This window comes from Lygodium microphyllum, chromosome 6 (assembly GCF_053477565.2).
Source record: "Lygodium microphyllum isolate KBCC chromosome 6, Lygodium_microphyllum_v1.1.10, whole genome shotgun sequence".
Lineage (NCBI taxonomy): Eukaryota > Viridiplantae > Streptophyta > Polypodiopsida > Schizaeales > Lygodiaceae > Lygodium > Lygodium microphyllum.
The window spans coordinates 23,475,246-23,500,527 of NC_141140.1; the positions used below are offsets into that span (position 1 = coordinate 23,475,246).

The window sequence follows — 25,282 nt, forward strand, 5'->3', positions numbered from 1 at the left end:
GTAGAGTCTACACCTTTCAAAGACAGCTCGCAATTTCTTCAAGTGTACGTGCCAACTAGAGTGTAAACATAGGTCATCTATGAACACTTCCAGTTCACGCCTGAAATCCTTAAAGATGGTGCACATTAGGCGCTAGAAAGTTGCGGGTGCATTCATTAGCCCAAAAGGCATGACAATGTAGGCAAATACGCCCCATTCTATGGCAAAGGCAGTCTTGTTCCTGTCGTCGGGGTGCACTTGTACCTAATTGTATCCCGAGAAGCCATCCAGAAAACTGTAGGCTTCCTTCCCTGCTACCCTCTCCAACATGTGCTCGGTATAAGGTAAAGGATAATGATCCCTTTTTGTAGCGGCATTCACTTTCTTGTAGTTGACACACACTCAGATTTTTCCATTTTTCTTCATGACAATCACGATAGGTGACACCTAGTCTGTGTGCTCGATCTCATATATGAAACCTGCCCTCATGAGTTTGTCAATCTCCTCCTTCACTGCATGGGTGTGTTTAGGATTCATGGGGTAATGCCGTTGTTTGGTTGGCACTGCATCTGGAACCATTGGGATGTTATGGGTCACAACCCTAGGGTCGACTCCCTTAAGTTTGGTCCAGTGTCCAGGCAAACACGTCGATGTACTCTTGTAGGAGCGCAACAAGTTTGGTTTCTTCCTCTTCCGCCAAGTCATCTGCAACGAATACCGGTCTTGGTTTTTTGCCTTTTCCAACCAAGTTAACCTCCTTGACTTTGGTGGGTCCCTCTATCGGTTCACTAGTCTGAGCTTCTCTCTTTGCACCTAGCAGGACCACCACTCTATCACCCTTTTTAAATTTTGTAAACCGTTTGGGCAGATCCTGTGGTTTCCTCTGCCTTTCCGCTTCTAAGCCCATTGCTTGCTTCCTGGCCTCCTCTTTTAGCCTCCTGCGCCTCAGGTGGACTGGCAAGTCTCCCTTGGTGCGTTTGACCTCAGATGGTTGCGGTATCTCGGGATCACTCTCAGTAGTGACTTCAGACTCTGAGTTGAACTCTCATCCTTCACTTGAGGAAGGTGTTTCCCCAGGGGGTCTCAGTTCGGTAGGGGAATCTGTCTTGAGCACTGGGATTACCCACTGTTGTGCCACTCCAGCTTGCCCATAATCTACGGCTTCTATTTGTTCCAGCCAGGATCTGTCACACTCCATTAGTATGACTCCTTTTTCGTTTCGACTGAGCCCTTCCTTCCTAGGCCTTAAGTCTACCCTAATTTGCTCTATCACCTCTCCCTCTGTGTCGTACTCTATCGTGTCTACCTCTTCTTCACTCTCTTCTCCCGCAGAGCGACAGTCCTCATACTCCTCATCGTCCAGGTCCTGTTCTTCTTATTGCTCATCATCCCCTAAGCTTCTCTATTCATGCTCCTCGTCATCGGCGACTAAAGCCCAGTTGTATAACAAGTTCAGGTCATGGACTTTGTTCCATTTCCATTCTGGTTTAGCTAGAAGGTCACATAGAGGCTTTAAGTTAGCAGCCAAATTGCCGTTCAATTTATCGGACAGATACTCTACGATCTCCTGAAGCTCTAGTTTGTCATTGGGGGTGCGAGACGAGGCCGGTTTGCCTGGGTTGAGCGAGCTTCCTACCATCATGCAAAGCAGCACAACTGGCTCTTCAGTTGGTACTGTGGTGGTTTTAGCAGCCTACTGAGGTGGTCCTTCCTCATTCGAGAATGATAGGTCAATGGTTGCCAGCATGTGCATCCAATCCCTCTCATCCTCAGGGCAGGGAATATATTTAGCCAGCGATCCATAGGGCTTGGTCAGTTGAGTATTGCCTTTTAGCATGGTTGAGATGGCAGCTAGGTCAACTGACGTCGTCGTCCAAGTGTCCATCTCTACCCTCACTGCACTAGTTCTGTTCCCTAGGAAAATCAATCCATTTCTCCAATCCTCTATGACTCGTACATTCCTCATCCAAGGTTGGCCTAATAGTATGTCGTAATCCACTCCCTTCATGACAATAAAGTTTACCGAGAATGGCACACCGACAATCTTTACCGGCCAATTCTTTAAGACCCCAAATGGTCTTACCTTCATGCCGTTTGCTAGCGTGATGTTGAATCTAGCGGTCTCTACAAGAGGGTTTCCCCATGCCTCTAGGACCGCATGGTTTAGCACACTAACACCGACACCTGTGTCTACAATTCCCTTCTGAGTCATGTCCCCTAAGGCTAGGATGAGCAAAACTGCGTGCATTTCAGTGCCCTCCCAAAAAGCATTGATGTGCAAAGACTTAGGATCTGTGTGTAGAGTTAGACTTGGGATCTATGCAACTACGTCGTGATCTTGCAAATCAGTGCCCACCAGTTCCGCATGTCCCTCGATCGAGTCTTTTAACTCCTGCCACAAGGAGTGATTTTGCCTAAGTAGATCCTCCAGGCTTAGAGTTACTAGGGCAGACAGCAGAGTTGTGAGGAGGCTATTGGACCCTTGTCTTCCTCCGAGGCTGGCAGTTCTAGGCCATGCATCCTGTCTGCCCTGGTAAGCTTCCCCCCGGCCTTGCTGCTGAGCCACCTTTAGGGGTGCAGGCATGTTCCCAGCCGGTGGTTTTGAGGGTGACATTGGTGTGTTAACACTGGAGAAGTCGTCCATAGGGTCTTCCAATATGGGTTTAGCATCTTCAAGGTGCTTTTGGGCATCCTTGACCCACTCCTTGACCTTGGCTATAGCTTCGAGTTTTCATTTGGGATGGGGATATTCTCCTACCTTGGAACTCCCTAGCTCTGTTGTCTTAGAAGCCGACGTCTCTGCCTCTGCGTCTGTGACCCTCTTTCCCGTCACTAGCGTAGTCGTTTCCTCGGTTTTAAGGGTTATCTTCACCTCAGTACTTTTTTTCCGTCTTCTCTGGCTTTTCTTCCCTATAGAGGTTGCATCAAGGTTGCTTGGCCCTAGTAAGGAGATGCCTGCTTGTTTCGTTTGAGCTCGCGTCATAGAATGTAGTGGGATGGGCATATCCTCACTACCGAAAGTTTCAACTCCGAAGAGCCCCAAGGGCACTGATGGCATGTTGGCAGCGCCCGTTAATGGCTTCCGCCAAGGACAGTTAGGAAACAGGTGTGTGATTCCACACTTTGCGCATCGGAGATCTGCTTCGTCCTTGTTAGCTTGTTCTCGCTCTGGGCAGCGTGATGAAATGTGGCCTGGGTGGCCGCAAGTCCAGCATGTGACCGGATCCTGGCTTGGCCCTCCAAATCCTCTGCCTCGTCCTCTTCCTAAGGCTATCACCAGTGCTGGCCGGTAGTCCATCAGGACTGGGTTGCCCTCCTCATCGTAGGATACATAAGAATTGACATATGCCTCTTCCTCATTGGGCTCCTCCACAATGTGGACAGGAGCGTCACTAGGTGGGTGAGTCACAAAAGGCCCTGGTGGCCTAGGTATGCCAGTCGGGTTAATCTCCAGCCTAGGCACGACAGGTCTTGGGTCAGTTGGTGCTGGAAGAGCTAGCTGGGTTCCCCTGCCCAAGAAATTAGGTGGCCTACTGCCTAAGTATGGAGGATTGTACTGCTGCGTATATGCAAGTCTCCTGGGAATTCTACAATGCGCTGTATCATGACCGAATCTACCGCAATTTGAGCATGGCCGAGATCGAGGATCTTGGCACTCCACTGGGAGGTGATTGCCGCCATAGTACACACATTGTACATGCGATCTCACCGGCTTTCTAACGAGCTCTTGTAACCACGCAATCTCCATTCTCATCTCTGCCATCCCTTGGTCATGGTCTGCACTCTTTCCCTTGTCCTGCGCACTAGCAGTTGCTTTTTCCCCTAAGGAGGTTGATCTCTCAGGGTCCCTCTAGTTTGCATTATCTCGGGTGGTATCCCTCATGCTTCGCTCTCTAAGTTGATCATCTACATGTATTGCCTCCTCGAAGACTCGAGCTAGCACATCCCATTGTAAGGTGGAGTTACTGGCCGTAGCCTTGTAGAGCTCCTCACTCCGAACCCCATTCATGAACACTATAGACACTGCCCTTTCGGTAGGTCGCTCGTTGGCAGGGATTCTCTTGTAGAGGCTATGCACCTGAGTAATGTAATCCCTAACGTCCTCCTCCTCCCTTTGACTGATATTCATTAATCTAACAATGAGGTTGTCCGAATACCCTGCCTCTGAGAACCTTTTGATAAAGAGGCCCTTAAGGCGAGCGAAGTTTGTACGTTCTGCGTCATCCAGACTAGAGTACCGGGTCCTCCCCTTATCGCCTAAACACAGGCCGAAGGCTTGGGCTCTTTGCGCAAGGTCAGTAAGACCGTTTGCCTCACATACTTGCTCGAACTGCTCCATGAAGCTATACGCGTCACTGCTAGGTTCATATCAAGCTAGTTGTTTCGCTACTATAGGGATTTTAGCCTGCCCTTTAGCCCCTTGCGTGACTCCCAATCCTGACAGTAGCGTGGTGGCTAGGGCAGTAGCACTTTGCTCCACGGATGTATTGTCCATGAGTCACTTTGCCACCAATTCACTCAACGTCATGCCAGCCTCTGCTGCCCATTCCCTCTCTACATTCGGTCTGGACTTGGCTGCCCCTGCTAAGTCTAGCACTCTTCTAGCCTCATACATATCCACATCTTACTGCAGCCTTCTAGCCCTTTGCTCATGGTTGTAGGCAATTATGCCTTCCAACGCTCTCTTGATAGCTCTTCTCTCTTCTTCCAGGTTAGCCACCACTTCTTCTACAGGTCTACCTTGGATCTCAGTTCTGGTGAGTAGATCGTAGTCGTGGACCAATTCTTGGACCGAAGTTGGAAATTCTCCTAGGTCTAATTGGTCTTCCCCTTGATTGCCTCTTGATCCCGACATTATTTCTGGTTTCGGCTCAACGAGGTCATCGATAAATCCAATCAGCTTCGGTGGCTTCCACTCCTCTATCTTGTTGCTTCCCGTGTCCTTGTGTTTCCTCCAGGCACTATTAGTGGGGTGCTCAGGCACCTGTCTAAGTCTTGGGGTCTCCTCCTACTAGTGGGTTCCTTAATGTTATTAGGTATCCAAATGTGTTCCTTGTTATTTGAAAGCAGCGTCGATCCTTACTTGCACTTTGTGCTTAGTGTTTTCGTGGTGCTTGGTGCAAAAACAGGCTTTTCTCTTTTCTTGCTATGCAGGTTTAGTGGAGCGCAAGAGTGAAATGCTGATGCAAAAGAGTTTAATGCAAACTCCCCCTTACTTCTACCCACCTTCTTAGTATAATTTGAGTTTCCCACTCGGTTCTTGGCTATTCTATGGTCTTTCCGCATCCTGAGTTCGATTAATTTCCGAGGTTCTAATGACCAACTTGGGTTCTGGGGGTGTTCAAGGTTGCATCCTGGGGTCAGGTCTGTGGTCAGGTCAGCAAAGATCCTTATCTTTGTGTTTTGGTAAGATGGTCCGATTCTGGGAATCGGACCGGGGTGGTCCGACTCTGGCAATCGGACCGCTGTAGTCCGACTCTAACAGTCGGACGATGTTGGTCCGATTCTGGACTGATCCGAGTCGAATAGGTTGGTCCGAATCTGAGTGGTCCGATTATGGATTGGTTTGATTCTGGGTGGTCCGATTGTCCGAGTGTCCGAATCGGACGGGTTGGGTCCAATTCCTTCGATTGGGCAAGGTGTCTGATCGGACAAGCTGGTCTGAGTGGATAGTTGGGTGTCCGGTTATAAGGGGTAGTCCGAGTGCCACATGGCATGTCTGATTGGACTGGTCCAATCCTGGGAATCGGACTAGACTGGTCCGACTCACTCGCAATCGGACGGTTCGACTCCGAAACTCGGGTGGTCCGATTCTGGGAATCGGACCACTGCGAGTTGGTCTGACTACATCAGCGACGGGCACAATTCCGATGCGTTTGAATCCTCCCTACTGTCTTCTGTACTCAATCATCACAAAGCATCCCATAACCGATCAGAGTGCTACTGGAACTCACTGGACTCACCTGAAGTGGCACGAATCGAATGCGCCTGGAATCGGGGTTGCGTTTCCTCGTCCTGTGAACCAGAAGTCTCTCTCTCTCTCTCTCTCTCTCTCACACACACACAATAAATCCAACTAAGAAAATGAGGTCTGTCCTGGCCTATTAAGGTTCTTTCCCAGCACTGCAAAACCCTATAGCCGGTTCCCTATCCCTGGTTCACCTAGAAGCTTGAGTCTGGTCCCCTATTTTCATGTTTCTAGCAGCAGCCACCCAGAACCTTTGTTTTATCTGGTTTTACCCTAATCTAATCTCCATCTAGTGCAGCCAATATGAAAAACAGAAATGTAAAACAGTAGTCCTAATCTAATGCTTCCAACAAACCCAAATACTTATCTGTTCCTCAAATTAAAACCTCCTAAGTCTCCTAGTTATCTCGAGCATTGGTTCAGGCTGCAAACCCTACTTCCATGCTCGATCTGCTACGCGCGGCGCTCAAAGCTCGAATCCATTGGTCCCGACAACGGAACCAAAATGTAGGAGCTTTTGCTCAACCGCCAAGACCCTCAGACCACTTATTGCTCAAGTGTTTCGAACTGAGCAGCCATGGCTACCTCTCACATAGCCGTCGCACTACGCCTACCTTGTGGGTGTAGTGAGCTTACCTTGATGCTCGATCGAGTACCCTCTTCTTTCTTGCACCCCTGTAGCTCCACGATCCTTGAGGCGAACTCAAGCAACCTCAATCCCTCTCCCCTGAGCTTCATCCCCCATAGCCATGTTCAAGACCAGAGGAGAGAAGAGGGGAGGAGAAGATGAAGAGGGAGAATGGGGAGCTTCTTCTCCAGGTTCCCTTGCCCTCCCACGATCACTCCCTCACACATTCTAACGCTCTCAGTCCCTCTCACAAGCACAAGCAAGGAGCCACAAAGGTGAGAAACAGGAGGAGAAGAAGGAGGTGCTGTTTTCCACACACGAGGATGCTCTTCTCATTTACCTTTTAACTTTATATACATGCCCTTAATTTCCATGGGCGGTTGTCCCCCTTTTTTACATGGCCGGCCATTAGCCTAGGCCCTTTTTCCCATTGTCCCTCTATCTTCCTAGATTCCTTTCCATCACCCGTCTACATTTACAAATTGCACGGGTGAGAGCTTGGCGCTCTTTTACAAGATTTCAGGGTGCGCCTTTATATTTTAAAATGCACCCTCCTATTCCTACTTCAGTTGGGCTACTTCTTTTTGTTTTTTCCGCCTTTGCCCTACGTCTTTCTCGCTTTCTTTTGCTTTCTTCGTGTTGGGGTTAACAGGTATGTATGATTTATGGGCCTTATTGGGGAGTTATAAACATGAGTTTTTGACCCAAATATCTAGAGTAGATGCAGGCTGCAGACAGTGGACAACATGTTGTTTACTACAGGACCCTGTTGTATTAAATCTGTCATAACTTTCTGTGGGAGGCTCTGAACGGGGTGTGCTATACATCAAAATATAACTCTCAAGAAGTACTTTCATTCCATGTATGTGTACATTGCTGTCCATGTTGAGATGACAAGCTCAAGACATGCGGATATTGATGATCGACCGCCTAGTTAGATGGGTCCACATGTCTACACTTAGCATGTCGATGGTCATTATGACTCTCACATGGACACTGACTCATTACTTATTATATTCAGGTTGTTATACCTATTTACAACTGGTATAGTTATAGCGCCAGTCGACTAGTGTAGTCGGTTATGCATTGTTTGACTTAGTAGGCCACTTTCCTTTATGTTGTATCTTATCTATACTTTGTGTACATTGTAAAGATTGTGGAAGAAAAAGAAGAAACCAGAAAGAAAACGTTTTGACCTCCATCTCTCTTCTTGTCTCTTGAGTGAGCTTCTCCTTGTGCATTCTGTGTGTGTTCGGCGCAACATCTTGAGCAAGTCCCCCCACCACGCGATTCTTGACATGGTATCAGAGCCGCACCACTAAGAGAGGCTGATTTCGAAGGCTGAAATGAAGGAGAAGAAGCAAGGTTTGAGCAAGCAAGCCACGAGTAAGAAGCTCTCCCATTCTTCCACTCTCTGTCTTGGATAGTGCCTGTGGATGCACCGAAAGCAGGGTCGAGCAAAAATCTGAGATTGCAGTGAGATTTGGTGTGTGAAGAGTGTTGTGTATTCTGCAGACAAACCCTTTAGGGCTTACCACAATTATTTTGGGCATCTAAGGCCGTTTCAGGCCCTGTTTTAGAGCAGCAAGGTTGCGAATAACAGTTTCAGGGTACACTGTGATTTTGGCTATTTTGACCGAAAGTGGGTGCACAAGTTACAGATTTTGGCTATTTTGACCGAAAGGTGTTTACAGCGAGTAAACACAAGGTTTATCTGCAAACTGGTTGCAGATTGCATGTATTGTTGAGCACACAGTGAAAAAGGCTGTCTGGTGTATTGCTGTGCACTACAGGTCGAGGGTTGCAGAATATTTGCTTGCTGTTTGGTATTAATTTTGTGATTATGGCATAGAATAGTGGAAGCCCCATCATTGAGAAGCTCGACAAGAACAACTACCCTTCATGGAAGTTCCATGTCATGAACTTCCTTATTGAAAAAGGCCTCTACGAGTTTGTTTCAGGTGAAGAAGAGCCAGAGGTGAGTGATCCTCCAATTGCAGAAGAGACAAAGGCACGGAAGGAATGGAATGCAAAAGATAAAAAGGTCATGTATTGGTTGTCTGCAGTAATTGACAATAATATGCTGGGACACATTAGAAATGCAGAGAATTCATATGCAACTTGGACCATACTTGAAAGTATGTTTTTCGTAAATACAAAGGCACGAAAGATTCAACTCAAGAAAGAGTTGAATACATTGAAGAAAGGGAAGATGTCTATCAATGAGTATGCACTAAAAGTAAGGAGCATTGCAGATGCCTTGGCAGCGATTGATGCAATGCCCGATGATGATGATTTGATGTCATCTACCTTGGATGGACTTAACAATGAAAAGGCTTGGAAGTCTTTTGTAACTTCCGTATATGTTAGAAAGCCATTTCCAGATTTCGATGAGTTGGTCTCCCTTATGATCACTGAAGAGATCAACATGCAGAGTGAGACATCTAAAAAAAGTGGTGAACAGGTCCAAGCTTTCTACTCCACTTCAGGAAGGGGACGTGGCAGGTTCTCTTCAAGAGGCCATGGTACAGGACGTGATAGTGACAACTAGAAAAACAGATTGAATCAGCAATTTGGCGATATGTAGGTTTCAGGAGGTCGTGGTAACTTTAGAGGCAGGGGGAGCTTTAGAGGAAGAGGTGGATGGCAGAACAGAGGCTCTAACAACTCTAGTATTGTGTGTCACTACTGTGGAAAAATAGGTCATATTGCAACCCAATGTTATGCTAAGAAAGATGATATTCGCAGTGGTAAGTTGCAGCAAGGAAACTATGCATCGTCTTCACGACAGAATGAAGACAAAAATGAATGTCTGTTTGTTATGCAGCATATGCTGAATGCTGTTGTAGGAAAGGGAACACATGATGATGTTTGGTATGTTGATTCAGATGCATCCAATCATATGACCAGCCATGCAGAATGGTTTGGAGAGATGTAGGATTTGCAAAATGCAGGTTATGTGCAGACGGGTGATGATTCATGCCACCCAATTTCACACATTGAAAAAGTTCCCTTGTCCTTGCATGATGGTAAGACAAAGAGTCTTTCAGATGTATTACATGTGCCATCTATTACAAAGAACTTGGTGTCGGTCGGTCAAATGGTAGAGCAAGGGCTGCAAGTCAAATTTAATGCAAAGGGCTGCTTTGTAGAAGACTTCAATGACAAGTGCAGGTTGGTAGCAAAGGGAAGTAGAGTTGAATGTATGTTTACTCTGGATGCTGAAATTCTTACTATGAATGCTGCTATGTATGCTAAAGGAAAAGGTGTTGTTGCAGATATTGAAATTTGGCACAAATGCATTGGACATGCAAATGTACAAAGGCTGAAATTAATGCGGTCCAAAGGGTTGGTTACAGGTTTGCCTACATTTAGAGTTGCAGAATTTCATAAGGTATGCGAAGCATATCAGTTTGGTAAGCACGCAAGACAACCCTTTTCACATGACAGAGATGTAAGCAGAAATATCCTTGATGTTGTGCACACAGACATTTGGGGGCCTACACAAAATGTATCTCTTGGAGGTAGTTCATACTTTGTCACATTCATTGATGATTGTTCTAGAAAGCTGTGGGTATATTTTATGAAGGAAAAGAGTGAAGCTTTTGAGCACTTTAGAACTTTCAAGGCTGCAGTTGAAAGAGAAACAGGCTTGAAAGTAAAGTGCTTGAGGTCAGATGGAGGAGGAGAGTACCTCTCAAATGAGTTCAGTGATTTTCTGAGGTCTCATGGGATAAAGAGACAGTTCACATGCAGGTATACCCCACAGCAAAATGGGGTTGCAGAAAGGAAAAACAGGCATATTGCAGAAGTTGCACGTGCCTTGATGGTTGAAAAGAATATGCCTAAGCATTTTTTGTCTGAGGCTATTTATATTATGAACAGAACTCCCACAGCTGCAGTTCATGGTATGACCCCCAAGAAAAAGGGCCATAGTTAGCTAGATTTCAACCAAATCTGCTTCTAAAAGGTATGGGAACTCTTCCAAAATTGAAGCTTACCTCCAAGAAGCTTCCTCAAGTGCTAAAACTTGCCACTTAATCAAGTATTCCATGATCGAGTGAGAACGAAGCCTTTTTTTCCTTTTTCCTATGACTTTTTCGAGTATGTATTGAATGGTTCCTTCTTCATCTATCGGTGGGAGTTCCTCAACATAGTCCACTGCTGAGCCAATGAAGGGCTTCAACTGACTCACATGGAAGAAATTATGGATCTTCGTAGATGGGGGTAATGCCAATCGATATGCCAAGTCTCCCAATCTCTTGATAATTCGGTATGGTCCATAGAACCTGTGTGCCAACTTATTGCTGGACCCATCTTTAAGGGAGGCATATCTAGACTTAGGCACTTTCAAGAGCACCAAATCCCCTTCTTGGAACTCCACATCCTGTCTTTTGTCATCAGCATAAAGCTTCATTTGATCTTGGGCTCTCTTCAAGTTAGCTTTACATTGCTGAAGTAAGGCCTGCATTCTCTCTAATTCTTACTTCCTTTGTGGATTTATTTTATCATTGAAGATAACCATAGGAAGGGGCACCTTGTAGCCATACAAGGCCTCGAAAGGTGAAACTCCAATGCTAGCATGTGTAGAGTTATTATAGGTAAACTCAGCTAAGTGCAACCATGAGTCCCAAGCATGCTGCACATGATGACAGAAATGCCTCAAGTAAGTTTCCAGCCATTTGTTAACCCTTTCTGTCTGACCATCTGTCTGTGGATGGTAAGGAGTGGAAGGGGCTAATTGAGTGCCCATAGAGCTGAAAACTACCCGCCAAAAGTTATTCATAAACTTAGCATCTTGGTCATGCACAATGACCTGTGGTAAGCCATGTAATTTGAAAACATATTCCATGAATTGGCTGGCTACTTGAGAAGCATTATACTGAGTCTTTGTGGGAATGAAATGGGCTGCCTTTGTAAGTTTGTCCACAACTACATAGATGCTGCCCCAACCTTTCTTGGTCACCGGTAGGCCGGTAATGAAGTCCATAGTGATGTGTGTCCACTTGCCTTCAAGCATAGGCAATGGCTGAAGTAAACCAGCTGGTTTTAAGGTGTTGTCCTTGTTTTGCTGATAAGGCACGCAGCCCAAGAAAAAGTATTTCACATCTTTCCAAAGGCCGTTCTAGTAAAAGCTTTTAGCAATTTTGTCATAGTCTTAAAGACTCCCAAATGACCAGCTATAGGGGCTGAATGCATCTCTTACATGATTTTCTGCTTGAATGGGGAAGTATGAGGGATGGCAATTTGGCCATTATACCATAAAACCCCATTTTTTAGCTGATATGAAGAGTTTTCCACACATTGTCCTTGCTGTAATTTCTGAAATACATTGCTGAAATCATCGTCTAACAGGTAAGCCTCCTAAAGCTCATGAATACAATCACTATGTAACTCCATGATAGCAGAGACTTTACATGCCCACATCCTAGACAGGGAATCAACCACTACATTGTCCTTCCCATGAGTGTGGGTGATGTCAAAGTCATAGTTCTGTAAGGTGGCTACCCATCTCCTCTGCTTCTGAGTCAGATTTGACTGAGACAAGAAGTACTTGAGTACTCTATGGTCGCTTTTCAGTCTACATCAACTGTCATACAAATAGTGATGCCATTTCTTGATGGCATGAAGGATGGCCAGCATTTCCTAATCATAGACATTCATAACCCTCTCATTTTCAGCTAGCTTTCAGCTCTCAAAAGCTATGACCCTATGTTCTTGCAGCAAGACTACACCAATTCCTCTCCCACTGGCATCACACTGAATGATGAATTCCCTAGAAAAATCAGGGCATACCAAGATAGGGGCTAAAGTAAGCAAATCTTTCAGCTGATTAAAGCTTCTATTTGCCAATGGATCTGAGAGAAATGCTTCTTTCTTTAGCCTATTAATGAGAGGGGCTGCAATAGTGGAAGAGTGCCGAATGAATCTGTGGTAAAATGAGGAGAGACCCAAGAATCCTCTCAAAGAGGTAGTATTTGCAGGTGTGGGCCAATCTCTGACACATTGCACTTTCTTTGGGTCAGCTCTAATGCCTGCCTCACTGACAATGTGTCCCAATTACTCAACCTCAATCTGCATGAATGAACACTTTGTCTCCTTAGCAAAGAGTCTATGCTATCTAAGTATATCAAATATATGCCTCATGTGCATAAGGTGAGCTTCCTTTGAGCGACTATAAATGAGGATGCCATCGAAAAATACCAATACAAATTCGAATAAGTAAGGCTGAAGTAATTTGTTCATGAGGCTCTGAAACGTGGTTGGTGCATTAGTCAAGCCAAAGGGCATGACTAAGAAGTGATAGAGCCCACGATCAGTCCTGAATGCAGTCTTTATCTCATCCCCTTCATGCATGCGTATCTGATGGTAGCTGGATCTCAAATCAATCTTTGTGAAATACTTAGCTCCCTTCAACTCATCTAACAGGTCATTTGCCCTAGGAATAGGGTATCTATTCTTGATAGTGATCTTATTCAGATCTCTATAATCAATGCACATCCTGAAAGTGTCATCTTTCTTTTTAACTAGCAAGACACGTGATGCAAAAGGGGATGAGCTAGGCTCAATGAATCCCATATCTACTAAATCTTTGACCTGCTTGGCCACTTCTTCTCTTTCACATTTGGACAACCTGTAAGGGGGTTTATTGACCGGCTTGGAATGGGGCTCCAAATCAATGGGATGATCAACCGCTCTCTTGGGAGGTAATGCTGTAGGCAACTAAAACAAGTCACCATACTCCGCAAGTAGAGCCTTAAGGGCTAAATTATCATGCATTTTTCGGGACTGATCTGCATTTTCATTATTTAATTGCAACACAAAAATCTGGGAGCATTTCTTGAACTCTTTCTTGAGCTGTTTGGCTGTAATAAGCTGAAATTCACTGCTATTTTTAATTCCCTGCAGGTGAACAAGCTGTCTAGCCTTGAAAAACTGCATGTACAGTAATGAAAAATCCATGGAAATGGTGCCCAAAGTTTTCAGCCAATCGCAGCCCAACACAATGTCTATCGGCCCCATATTGAGTGCAATCAAATCCACTTTCTTCTCATAATTTTCAGCAAGCTTAATAGGTACAACTAGGCATACATGAGTACTAATTTCCTCACTCCCATTGGCCACTTGCACCCTCATTGGTTGCTGTAAATCAGAGACAAAATATTTCAGCCTATCCATAACTACTCTATTTATGAAACTGTGTGTGCTACCACTATCTACCAAGACAAATACATATTTCCCGTGAAACTTGCCTTGAAGACGAAGAGTGTTGGGGCTCTTAGATCCTGTCCAAGCATCCTGGGAGATAGTACAAATAGTGATAGCAGCATGTGAATCATTCTTATCACCCATTTTTACATCTACATAACTGCCAGGGTCAAATGGGAAGATGTCAACCGGGTCAAAGAATTCTTCTTGCCCACATTCCTCTTCAACCTCATCATTTTGGGCCGTGATTGCAAAGGCACTAGCATCCTCATGATCCTCATCAGATTCATCAAAGACTAACATGCTATGTACCCTTGCTTTTGCATTCCTAAGCACGTTTACATGCATGCTCGGCTGTATACTTTTCCTCGCATTTAAAGCAAAGTCCTTTTTGTTTCCTCTCTTTGTAGAGGTCCATCGGGATAGAGCGTTGACCACCAAAAGCTGAAGCATTTTTCCCCTTGCTGTCCCCTTGTCTATTTTCAGCTCTTCATTGGTTTGTAGTCCTGAAATTACTATTTTGCCTAAAGGCATTAAAGGTGGGGTATGTGGGAATCTTCGGGGTGCTGAATGGCATATTTCCACCACCATAACCTGCTCCAAATTTCCCGGGTTTTATAGCACTTCTTTGCTGCCCAAAATGTGACTGCATAGATCCTCTTTGCTGCCCAAATAATGGCTAAGACATCCCTCTTTACTGCCCATGCTGAAATGAAGCATCTCGGCGGTACTTACGAGAGTACCTCTCAGCCAACTCAATAGCTTTGAAAAAATCTAACGGGCTTTGGGCTGAAACATCAGCCGAGAGTTGGGGATCCAAACCATAAATGTACTTATGAAGCTTTGCATAATCACTAATGGACTCAACATACATTGTGAGATTGAAGAATTGGTTTGTGTAGTCATGCACCATCATCCCACGTTGCTCTAAATCATACCATTGCCTTGCAAGCTTCTCCTTCTTCTCAATCGGAGATACAAAGAATTGAATCATAAGGGCTTTGAATGCATCCCAAGTGTCAACAAGCTGCTGATTTTCACTCTTTATGTACCACCATCACGTGTGGGCAAAGCCCTCTAAGTGTATCGTGGAAAAGTGTATCTTTTTTATCATCATTTCTTGGCATTATGTCAAAGTAGTCTTCAAGCTTCGAGAGCCATTCTTCTAATTCAATCGGGGAGGACGACTGGCCATTGAACTTTGAGAAAATGATTTTGTCTCTCAACTCCCTTTCATGGTTGGGGGGCTGTCCCATATACCCAAAGTGGGGCTGATCCATTTGGCTGCCAAGAAATGACCCATTGTTTGAGTGATTCCTTCCAAACGACGGTTGAGCACGCATAGGTGGTATGGGCATGGGTGGTGGCTGAGAGTTACTTCTCATCCCATTGTTTGTGGGCTCCTCATGCCTTTGCAAGGGCTCTCCTTGCTCAAAGCTGATGTTGGGAATGCCCATTCTTCCCAAAATACCTTGGGTACTTGCATAGGCTACATTCACGGATGGGATGGTCATTCTTTTAGCTTGCATGTTTGGTCTATCCTCTTTTTCCTTGCCTTTCATTTGGGACTCCATCCACATTGAGAACTTGGCTACAAGTGCTTCCATGGTAGAGGTCATTTGGCGCATCTCCATCACCATTTGAGCTTGACCTTCCATTTGGGACTCCATCCACATTGAGAACTTGGCTACAAGTGCTTCCATGATAGAGGTCATTTGGCGCATCTCCATCACCATTTGAGCTTGACCTTCCATTATTTCCCTATGCCTCTCCGCATGTCTAGTCTCGTGTGAACTGAGGGTATGATTGAGTGTACTAAGACTTCCCATGGAGTGAGAGAGTTCTTCCTCTTCAACCTCAAAGTTGGTGTCATCCCTCGGGTTGTGCGCATCCCTTATCTGTTTGTTTGATACCATTGTAAGAGAGAGGATAGGAGAGAGAGAAAGAAGAGGGAGAGGGATTGCGGAAGAGAGGAAAGGGGAGCAAGATTTGGGCCTGATTTCCTCCATGGAAGCTTGCAAGAAGCTTGAGAAATGAGGAGAGAGAAGACCCTCCCTGAAAAGTCAGACTTTCTTCTAACTCTTGTGACCACGGTTACTAAGAGTTTACCTTCAAAATGAGCCAAAAATGACCCACGAGCTACCAAAGTCAGTCTTCCCTCCTCCAAACTTGGTCCAAGACACCATTAATGCTCCTGCCTGCAGTCTTTGTGTCCAAAAATCTTTGGGAACTCGCTTATTGCTCCTTGTACCTGTGTACCTGTGACTCAAAATTCCATGTGACTAGAAAGTTGTAACTGGGTAAAATGAGGGACTAACTGGGACCAAGAACTGCAGAGAAGAAGAAGAAGAAGAGCAGAAGAGAGAGAAAGACAGTTACGAGGAGAGAGAAATACTAGAAATAGAGAGAGAAAGACTAGAAGATAGGGAAGGAAGACATGGAAGCTTGGAGAGCAAGGTGAAGGAGAAAGAAGACTTGTATATTTAACTGATAATGAAAAATTAAGTCTCTCTCACCTTATATACTAGCCAGTGTAGCTAGTATTTCCCCGTTATTAAATCCCCCTCTCTTACAACAATGACTAGCAATGGCTTGCAGGATATCTACAATTGGAAAAAAACTATATCTAGAGATCTTTGGGATAGATATGGTGGTGGAAAGACAAAATAGCATGTCATCATCAAATTTTCATGCAATTTTGAAGGTAACATGGTCAAATAGGAGTTAAGTGGACTTGGAAGGGAAACAAACTATTTTTCAAGGGAGGCTTCTCTTTCCCCTTTCCTCAAGCTATTTTCAAGCTTCCATGGATTTTTCTACAAAGATCTCTTTCTACCTCCTAGATCATGAAGTTTTCCAATCATTTCATGCTTGAATCTTCTTCCACTCTTCATTCTCAATAGGAGGAGTACTAGAGGTTGCACCATAGCTAGACTATTGACTGCTGTAAACAACCCAAAAAAATGTGGCCCAATTTTCAAGCTATTCTTTGGTTGATTCCTCCTACTCTTGATTATCACTTGGTCTAAGGCTTGGTTATTGGTCATTGACATACAAAAGTTTTATACAAAAGCGATGAGATGTTTACATAGATTGAAGTACTTACTCTCATGCAGATCTTTCTCTTGCTTAGGGATAACCCCCACAGGGTAATCCAGCTACCAAGGGCAAAGACTTGCCTCCCATGCCGTCAATTTTCTCTCACGTAATGATGGAGAATACATAGTGTTCTCGTCACGAACATCAATCCACTCTCTTGTGAATTGCGGAGCTGCATCCAGTCTCTTCTCTTCTACACATTGTAGTATCCACCTGCAACATTCTTGCCAATTACGCAAGCAAATGCATGCAATCTAATATGAAAATTAGACACACAATCTCCTTTATATAAGACAATAGTTTTATAATAATAAACAAACCACCCAACCTCGAGCTTTCACGTGGAGCTTAGAATAGAAAAATCAATAACATAAATAGGCTTTCGTGCCATTATATCTACTACATTTAAGATGAAGAGTTTGCAAAAAAATAGTTTTGATGCTAACCTATAAATCACACGTTTGGCTGAAAATGTAAGCTCTGGCATCTTCTCTGCAACATCTGAAGATTTCACTCCATCCAGGAGGTGTACAAAAGCCTACACAAGTTTCACAAGCGCTTAACATTAGCACATATACATTCTAAGAAAGAACTTAAGAAAGCAATATGAATGCACTGCATTCAGTCAACCTGCATGACATGATTCTTCATGTTAAGCTTAAAGAACTCCTCAAATGAATCTGGTAGCTGTGGGCCTTCTACTTGTATCCTATCAATCTGAAGTAGTGCCTCCGAATGCAAGTGAGCCCAATATGTCTCTTTCTTCATGTAAACCCGAAAGAGCTTATAATCACCAAAATGTGGGTATTGGGGGTCTTTGGCGTTTGTGAGACTCATAAGATGCAACAATATTTTTTTCCTGTGATGCACAACAATATACGCAAATAGAAAGCATTGAAGAAAAAAGCATCACATACACACACCTTGCGTTATATATACAAATTACCTTTCCACAGGGATTTTTGAGCTTGTGAGACAATACAACTTGTCTCTTGTGATCTTGAGCATGCTTGCATCATCCCACTTTAGCCCAAATAACAACTTAAAGAACTCATCACCATTTTGGGGATTAGCAATGGATAGGTACTTGTAACCCCTATCCTTAAGGCGCTCCTCTTCCACCCTTGTAGCCTTCTCCAAATGTTTCTTCCTCTCTACCTCATCTAGACCAAGAGCCTGAAGCTTCGCAGTTTCTTTTGAGATGAAGACATGAAATTCATCCTATCATTCCAAAAAAAAAACTAAATTAGAGATAGAAAAGCACATCTCATACAAGTGAGCCATAGATAGAAAATCACCTTCCATACAAGCTGAGATATTAAACCACAAGGAGAGTTATACCATGGAGCAACACCATGATAATACCTTGCCTCTATACTCATCTCAACCTCAGCCCACTTCCTCATGGCCGGACTCAATCTATCTAGAATGGAGTCTTTGTTTGCAATACCAAACTTTTGAAACATATACACCTCATGCGCAATATTTGGAGTAACATGAGCTCTAGAAATACTATTGAAAACAAGCAAAAGCATAATATGAGAATGTAAGTGTAACATATTACAAAGAGGAGCATAGTTAAAGGAAGAAGACTTACGCGTTGGTGGTGTCTAGTGCGAGTAGTAGCTCTGCTTCCTTCGCCTTTGGCACCTCAATGAATTGGCACCGTACACTAGCATGGTAGTGAGCACAGTCGGAGTACTCTATAATTGAAAATCAACAAACATAAGAATGGGATACAAACATTCAATACTTGCATGTATAGTGGACAACTTACTTTCTTTGATGCGTTTCCACCACGTTTTAAGAATGTGGTTTCCATCCCAAACCAAGAACTTTTTACCCTTAAGGTCTTGCCACTCTCTTCCAAGAGCCCTCTCAAAATCTTCATTTCTTTGACACCATATTGGACCCCATTCATCTAGATTGCTGGCTGTCACAGACATGGTCTCCCCTCTCGGACCTTCAACTGACACAAGGAAGTGTCCCATAGTCTCAAGATAACCAGTGGAATCAAAGGAAGGAATCAACCACTGGGCATCATCCGTAGCAAATCTGACTGCCTCATGAGCCACTAATCTGCAAAGAGGCACAAGAGGAGGCAGCGTCCTCTTTTTTATATAAAATTGACTCAGCACATCCTTCATCAGTCCTAGAGAGACTTGCTTGCCTAAGTTCCTTGAGTGCTTCTTTTCTTTTTCATCATCATTCTCCCCTTGATCACTATCACCACTCACCTCTTCTTTGTCATCTAGACTATCATGCTGCACATTAGTTTCTGTAGGAGCAGATATTAATAAGTAACAATAAAAAACAGTAGCATTAAACCAATCATATATAATACATAACACTGAACAAAGAGTCATATGTAAATGAAATGGACACATAAGTGACTACCTGTGTGCTCCGCAACCCCGTCAATTGTATTGGAGTCCCCATCCACTTGTGCTTCGTCATCAATGTAGACACATCTTTTTGGACCACATCCTTTCTTTGTTGGAGTGTCCACTGATCTCAAACGCGATGATGATTCTTGCTCTAAGATCAGCCCAAGAACACATCCTGAACGTAGCTTCATACAGACTTCACAGCTACTATGAGGTGACACACATTTATTTCTCTCTCTAAGCACTCTTTTAGGTGCCATAACTTTCTCTACACACTTGCAAATAGATACACAATCAACCTCTTTAAGATTAACAACACAATCAATCTCTTTAAGATTAGCAACACAATCAATCTCTTTAAGGTTAAAGATTAACAACACAATCAATCTCTTTAAGGTTAATAACACAATCAACCTCTTTAATTTAGAAAATTCAATGAAAATAGGCTTGTGCATAAGCCCACCCATCGTCTGCGTGGACACGCACGATTGGGGGGCTTATGCATAAGCCCACCCATCGTCATGCATAAGCCACACAGGAGAGCTGAGGTCACGGACGAAGCCACACGGGAGAGATGACGCCACGCTAACACGGGAGAGATGACGCCACACGGGAGAGATGATGCCACACAGGAGAGACGACACTTATGCATAAGCCCACCCATCGTCCGCGCGAACGCGGACGATTGGGGGGCTTCAATCTCAATGTTTGGAGCCTGTGTGTCAATGGTTGCGTGGACGCGAGCATAAGCCCACCTATCGTCCGCGGGGACGCGGATGATTAGGGGGCTTCAATATCTTGCCTTGGAGGCTCTCTGTCAACGGTTGAGCAGATGCGGAGCTGCACGAAGCCGCTTGGAGCATGCTAACGGACACAATGGAGCTTCAGAGAGGTGTACCTCAACGTTAGGAGTCTCTCTGTCAACATGCAAGAGTTGTGGGGCAGGAGTTGTGTATCGAGAGAGAGAGAGACGGAGAGAGGGAGAGAAGGGAGAAGGGAGAAAGAGAAGGGAGAAGGGAGAAAGAGAAGGGAGAAAGAGAGTTCTTGAGTGTGTGTGTCGCGAGAGAGAGAGACGGAGAGAGGGAGAGAAGGGAGAAGGGAGAATGAGAGAAGGGAGAAAGAGAAGGGAGAAGGGAGAAAGAGAAGGGAGAAAGAGAGAAGGGAGAGAGAGAGAGAGAGAGAGAGCAAAGAGAGTGGAGAGAGTTGAGGAAGAGAGTTTCGCCATACTTAATAACCCTAATAAAGAAGAGAGGCACTTTGCTCGCGCACTGAATTTGCCATCGTTTAAGCACCGAGCACATAGTTCGCGAATCTAACGCACCCAATGATATTCATCTGAATCTTCCAAAGCCTCGAACGTTGACAGTAGATCAAGCTACATAGTCAATTGTCATGGTCCATATCATGAGCACAATCAGAGTGCTTAGGACAAAGCTAATGTTCTCGTCATCGCTCCTAGAATTATTATAATTAATAAGCCAGTTAGTCTCTCTCTCGTAAGTTAGTTAGCTGTTAAATAATTAAATAATTAGGTAATTACGTAATTAGGTAATTAGTTAGCCATTAAATAATTAAATAATTAATACAACATAAATAATTTTTAAAATATTAATTAAATCTAATTTACAACATTATTTTGACAAAATCATGGGGCGAGAGCTCTTAATTATGAGTGCATAAAGGTGAAGGATGGTGGGTGATTGAGTTGTAAATTTTTCTTTTGATTTCTGATGATTATGCTTATTTATTATTACTCTTAAATGTTGATGAATGACTGTGGCTCTTAAATTTTGATGAGTGTGCATATTCATTATTTAGTCATCTCTGCTTGTAGTGACGGTTGCTATAGCTTCGAGGTTATTCTAACCCTCTTGTAACTTCCTCCATGCCTCCCTTTTTTCTCTACACAGTCATCCGACGGTGAACTGTTGCCTTCTCTTCATCAAATACACACTGTGAGCTCTATTCAGAGTTTTCTTCTTTTCATCAAATACTAACCCACCAGAGGGCACAACATGTCGAGTTTTGCTATTTTGACATGGAGACTAGCCAGTGATTGCTTAGAGCACAGGGTTTCATTAAGAAATGGAGAGGTTCTTTTGAGTGAGTACTACCTACAGAATCTATTGCCTCCAACACAAAAATTCCAAGGGTTGCAAGCCGTCATAGAGAATGATGGTGGAGCAAACAATGTCACTGTGTCTCCAAGATGGGATCATCAAGGGCATGCGCACTATCTGATTGATAGTACATTATCAGCCACCTACTCTATCATGCACTCAAATGACTATGTGTGCATCTCTAACAGTATTGAGTCAATAGAAGATGAGATTGACAACTACATTGATTGTACTCCTGGTTGTAGCAAATCAACTCCAGTGTGTCTTGACATACCCTCAGATAACAAGAAGGATGTTGATGAAGTAACAATTTCAATAGGTGCATGCAATGACGGAGGGATCCATAAGGATCTACATGACACAAATGTCAGGGAGGACCTATGTGTGGGCAGCCAAAGCGAGGATTTATCTTCCTATGATAACTCCATTGCAGCCTTCATTGAGGAGAAAGCTAGAACGGGTAGATTGAAAAAATTACTAGTGCTTTATGGACCTCCACGAAGGGTGGATGAGCTCCCAATCGAGTATAATGGCACAATTGCTTTTGAGCTTCCAGCCACACATAGCAAGAAACGAATGATGGGTATGGAACAAAAATATGATGGTCACCCGTGGTCGCGGCCCTCACAAACAAATATGGCAATTGAGTGCACTGTGCGCTTGAGCTATTGTCTTGGAAGTCTTCAATGTCTCAGGATCACTTGTCCTTACTACATAACAGAGGGAAAATACAATGATGTTTTTTCCATGGTCACTTGGATAGAACCGTGAGCATGGGTTATCCTGCAAGTGAGGGAAACTCCAAGATAACATGTCACTATTGTCAAAATGTTGCTACTTGTGCAGCCATTTGCAAATGCATGATCTATTATGTGTTGCCACTGGATCCTACAATGACACGTTTGGTGATCCATGTTGGGGAGCATGCTCACAGTGTTCAACATGGCACAAAGAGGGCAACCCTTGACAAGGTGCGGAGGCTTGTGAGCACAGTCCTAAAGATCAAAAAGAGAGGCCCACGAAAAATACAGATGCTAGTCGCTCAGCAGATGTTGTTTGAATCTTTAACAAAAGAAGACGAGTCGGAGGCGACTGAGGTGGACCTTAATCATTTTCTAGAAGAAATGATGCCACTTGTGTAGAATAAAGGGTAAGCTTGTCCATTATTATTTTCTGCTTGCAATATATGTCCTGCATTTGAAATAACCCTCTAATAAACACATAGGTTCAAAGGCATTGTTTCACAAGAGAGAGCCAAACAAGGTCAGGTGGTTGGTGATGGGTATGACAACATACTTCTTTTGAAAAAACGTTGTGTCTTCCCATTTTTCCATGGAAGTAGATTTCCGGGACAAGGTGATGCCAAGGAGAAGTGCTACTTGTTTAAAATGTCCACCAAGGGACCAACATCAGGGGTGGACTTAGTGAATCGTATGAGGCGAATAGGGACTAGAGATTTACGATGTGGATGGGTGCACTTTGATCACACCCATAGGATTGATGGGTGGGCAACTATGTCTTGTTCAGTTTATGATCACGGGTATGTGGCAACATAATTAAAGCTTTTATTGAAATTAAATTGTTGTTAATGAACAATATGTGAATTTAAAGAGGAGGACGAAGAGTCTCAAATCCTGTTTTGGAGAAATTTGAATTCTGACATGGTTCAATGTGGCCATGATCCACCTGACTTTGCTGGATTTATGTCCGATGAGGCAAGTGCAAATTGGATGGCAATAAGGGCTGTGTACAATGGAGGGCCTCATAACATAATGGAAGGGAGGGAGCGTTCTTGTCTTTTTCATTGGGAGCAAAGTTTGCAAAAGCATACCAAGAAATTAGTCACTGTGGATAAACAAATGCACCACATTGAATTGTGTGAAGCATGGAGGCTAGCAATGACAACTCAAATAGCCTCACTTCAGGCCTCTGCTATCCGAGATTGGTGGGCATGAAATGTAAAAAAGGAACACATCAAGGCTTTGGATAGGTGGTTGAAATGGTGGGAGCAAAGAATTGCCCACTAGGGAGGAATTGAATCTCATGTGACATTTTTTCCAGCTCATTAAGATTTGTTGCACAATGTAGCAATGGGGAGTGCTACTGATTCTATTTTTGGATTTGACTCCGCAGGCTAACAAAAGTCCTTGGGAACATGCTCAAATTCCAAGCATAAACTTATCAGAAAGTGTCCATGCTAGTTGGTTAGCGGGTGAGGGTGGAAAACGGAAGATATCACTTTATGATGCATGTGTTAGTGATATTTTGAATGCATATATTCAATGTGCAAAGAGGTTGGGCTATACCACAGGGAGGTTTATTGGATCTGGGCCTTCTATGGAGTCTTTGTTGGCTAGTGCCAGCAAAAGGGAATCCCCAAATCCCACCTCTATTGCACGTGCGTTGCAAGGTGTTGTAGCTAGAAGTCCTTTGTACGAGGAGCCTATAATGCAAGGTGATAGGGAGACTGTGCAAAGAAAAAAGAAGGGAGGTGGAGCAACTATAAGTTCTCATAGACCAGGGTACGTGATGGAGTCAAGGCAAAGGAGAATCAGGGGCAGGCCGTGGAGTATACTGTTTGACAATGGAAAGATGGAAGAGATATGTATCCAAGAGGATGAGGAGATACCAATCAAGCCCTTTGCAAGTGGAGTAAGTGCACCAAATGCGGAAACATCAACCCATGTAGAAGAGGTAGAAGTGGCACAGGAGGAGTGGGCTTTACGAAGGACACCACCTAACTATGTGAGAAAGTGTTTTGGTATGGAGGGTAGAAAGAATTGCAACAGCAAATTACAGAGTTGGCAAGTGGGGTTAGTCGCGCCATGCTTTTGGTCTGAGAGAGCCTATAAGAACAAGGTCATTGCACAATGGATATGGTTCTGTAATCATGATGTCAAGCATACAAACGATGTGCAGAAACAAGTGATAGCATCACCAATTGTTCCATCTTTGTGGCCAGTTAATATAGGAACAAATATATCGAAGGAAGAGTATAGCAGCCTAAGACAGGCTGGTTTCAAGTTTGCCTGCTTTACAGCATCACCAAGGAACGAGAAGAGCAAACCTCCTATTTCTACAGAATGTGGTTCAAGCGGGAGAAGACGCAAGTGGAGACATGGAATTTCCAAAGATGCACAAAAGACAATAGAGGCAGCTGGTTGCATGGTTGTGACATTCTTCGAGGAGGTAGTGCAACTTGAGAGACAACATTCAGTATTTCGAGTCTTGACAGAGAGTTGTTATGATGTGCACATCAAAGAAGAGCCTAGGTGCACTTGTCCTGATTTTCAAAAAAGAGAATCTACCCAAAAGGCATTTCTTGCTTGCAAACATATGTATTATGTGTACATGCACATACTTGGCCTTCAATCCAAGGAGCACATGGTCATACATCAGCCTGCACTAACCCCCACTGACCTTGCCATTGTGTTAGGGAAAACACGTAAGATATGCCCTGTTATGTAGGAAGCCCAACGTAAGCATGGCTCATTCATTGTTCTGGAGGACTCATCATCATGCACTTCATTAGGGTGTGACATGTCCTTTTTGTTACATGAAGATCGATCAAGGCGTAGCAATCTTGGAACCTTTCTAGATATTGTACTCCTTTTGGGTAATGCAAAACTTTGGAATGTTATTATTTGTTGTGATTATTCAACACCATTGCTCCCTTTATTGTGAATGGTTTAGTATTCTCCTTGGGAGCTCCCAAGTGATGATGCATGCATGATGCGCAATATATGTTTATGTTAAAGAATAACAGTAGTGCATGACATGTCGTTTGTACAAAGCATCCAAGGTTGTTTCAAAAAGCTCTAAAAATCAATTTCAATTGCAAAAGCACGAAATCAAAAGCTCGTAAAAATAACACACTCGTGGGATAAAAGAG

The 25,282-nt window shown here is 43.9% G+C and overlaps 1 pseudogene; it reads left to right on the top strand.

Annotated features, from left to right (window-relative positions):
* Positions 1 to 23,972, top strand: part of LOC148034381 (uncharacterized) — an 89,297-nt pseudogene extending 65,325 nt beyond the window's left edge.
* Positions 23,973 to 25,282: the final 1,310 nt, after the last annotated feature.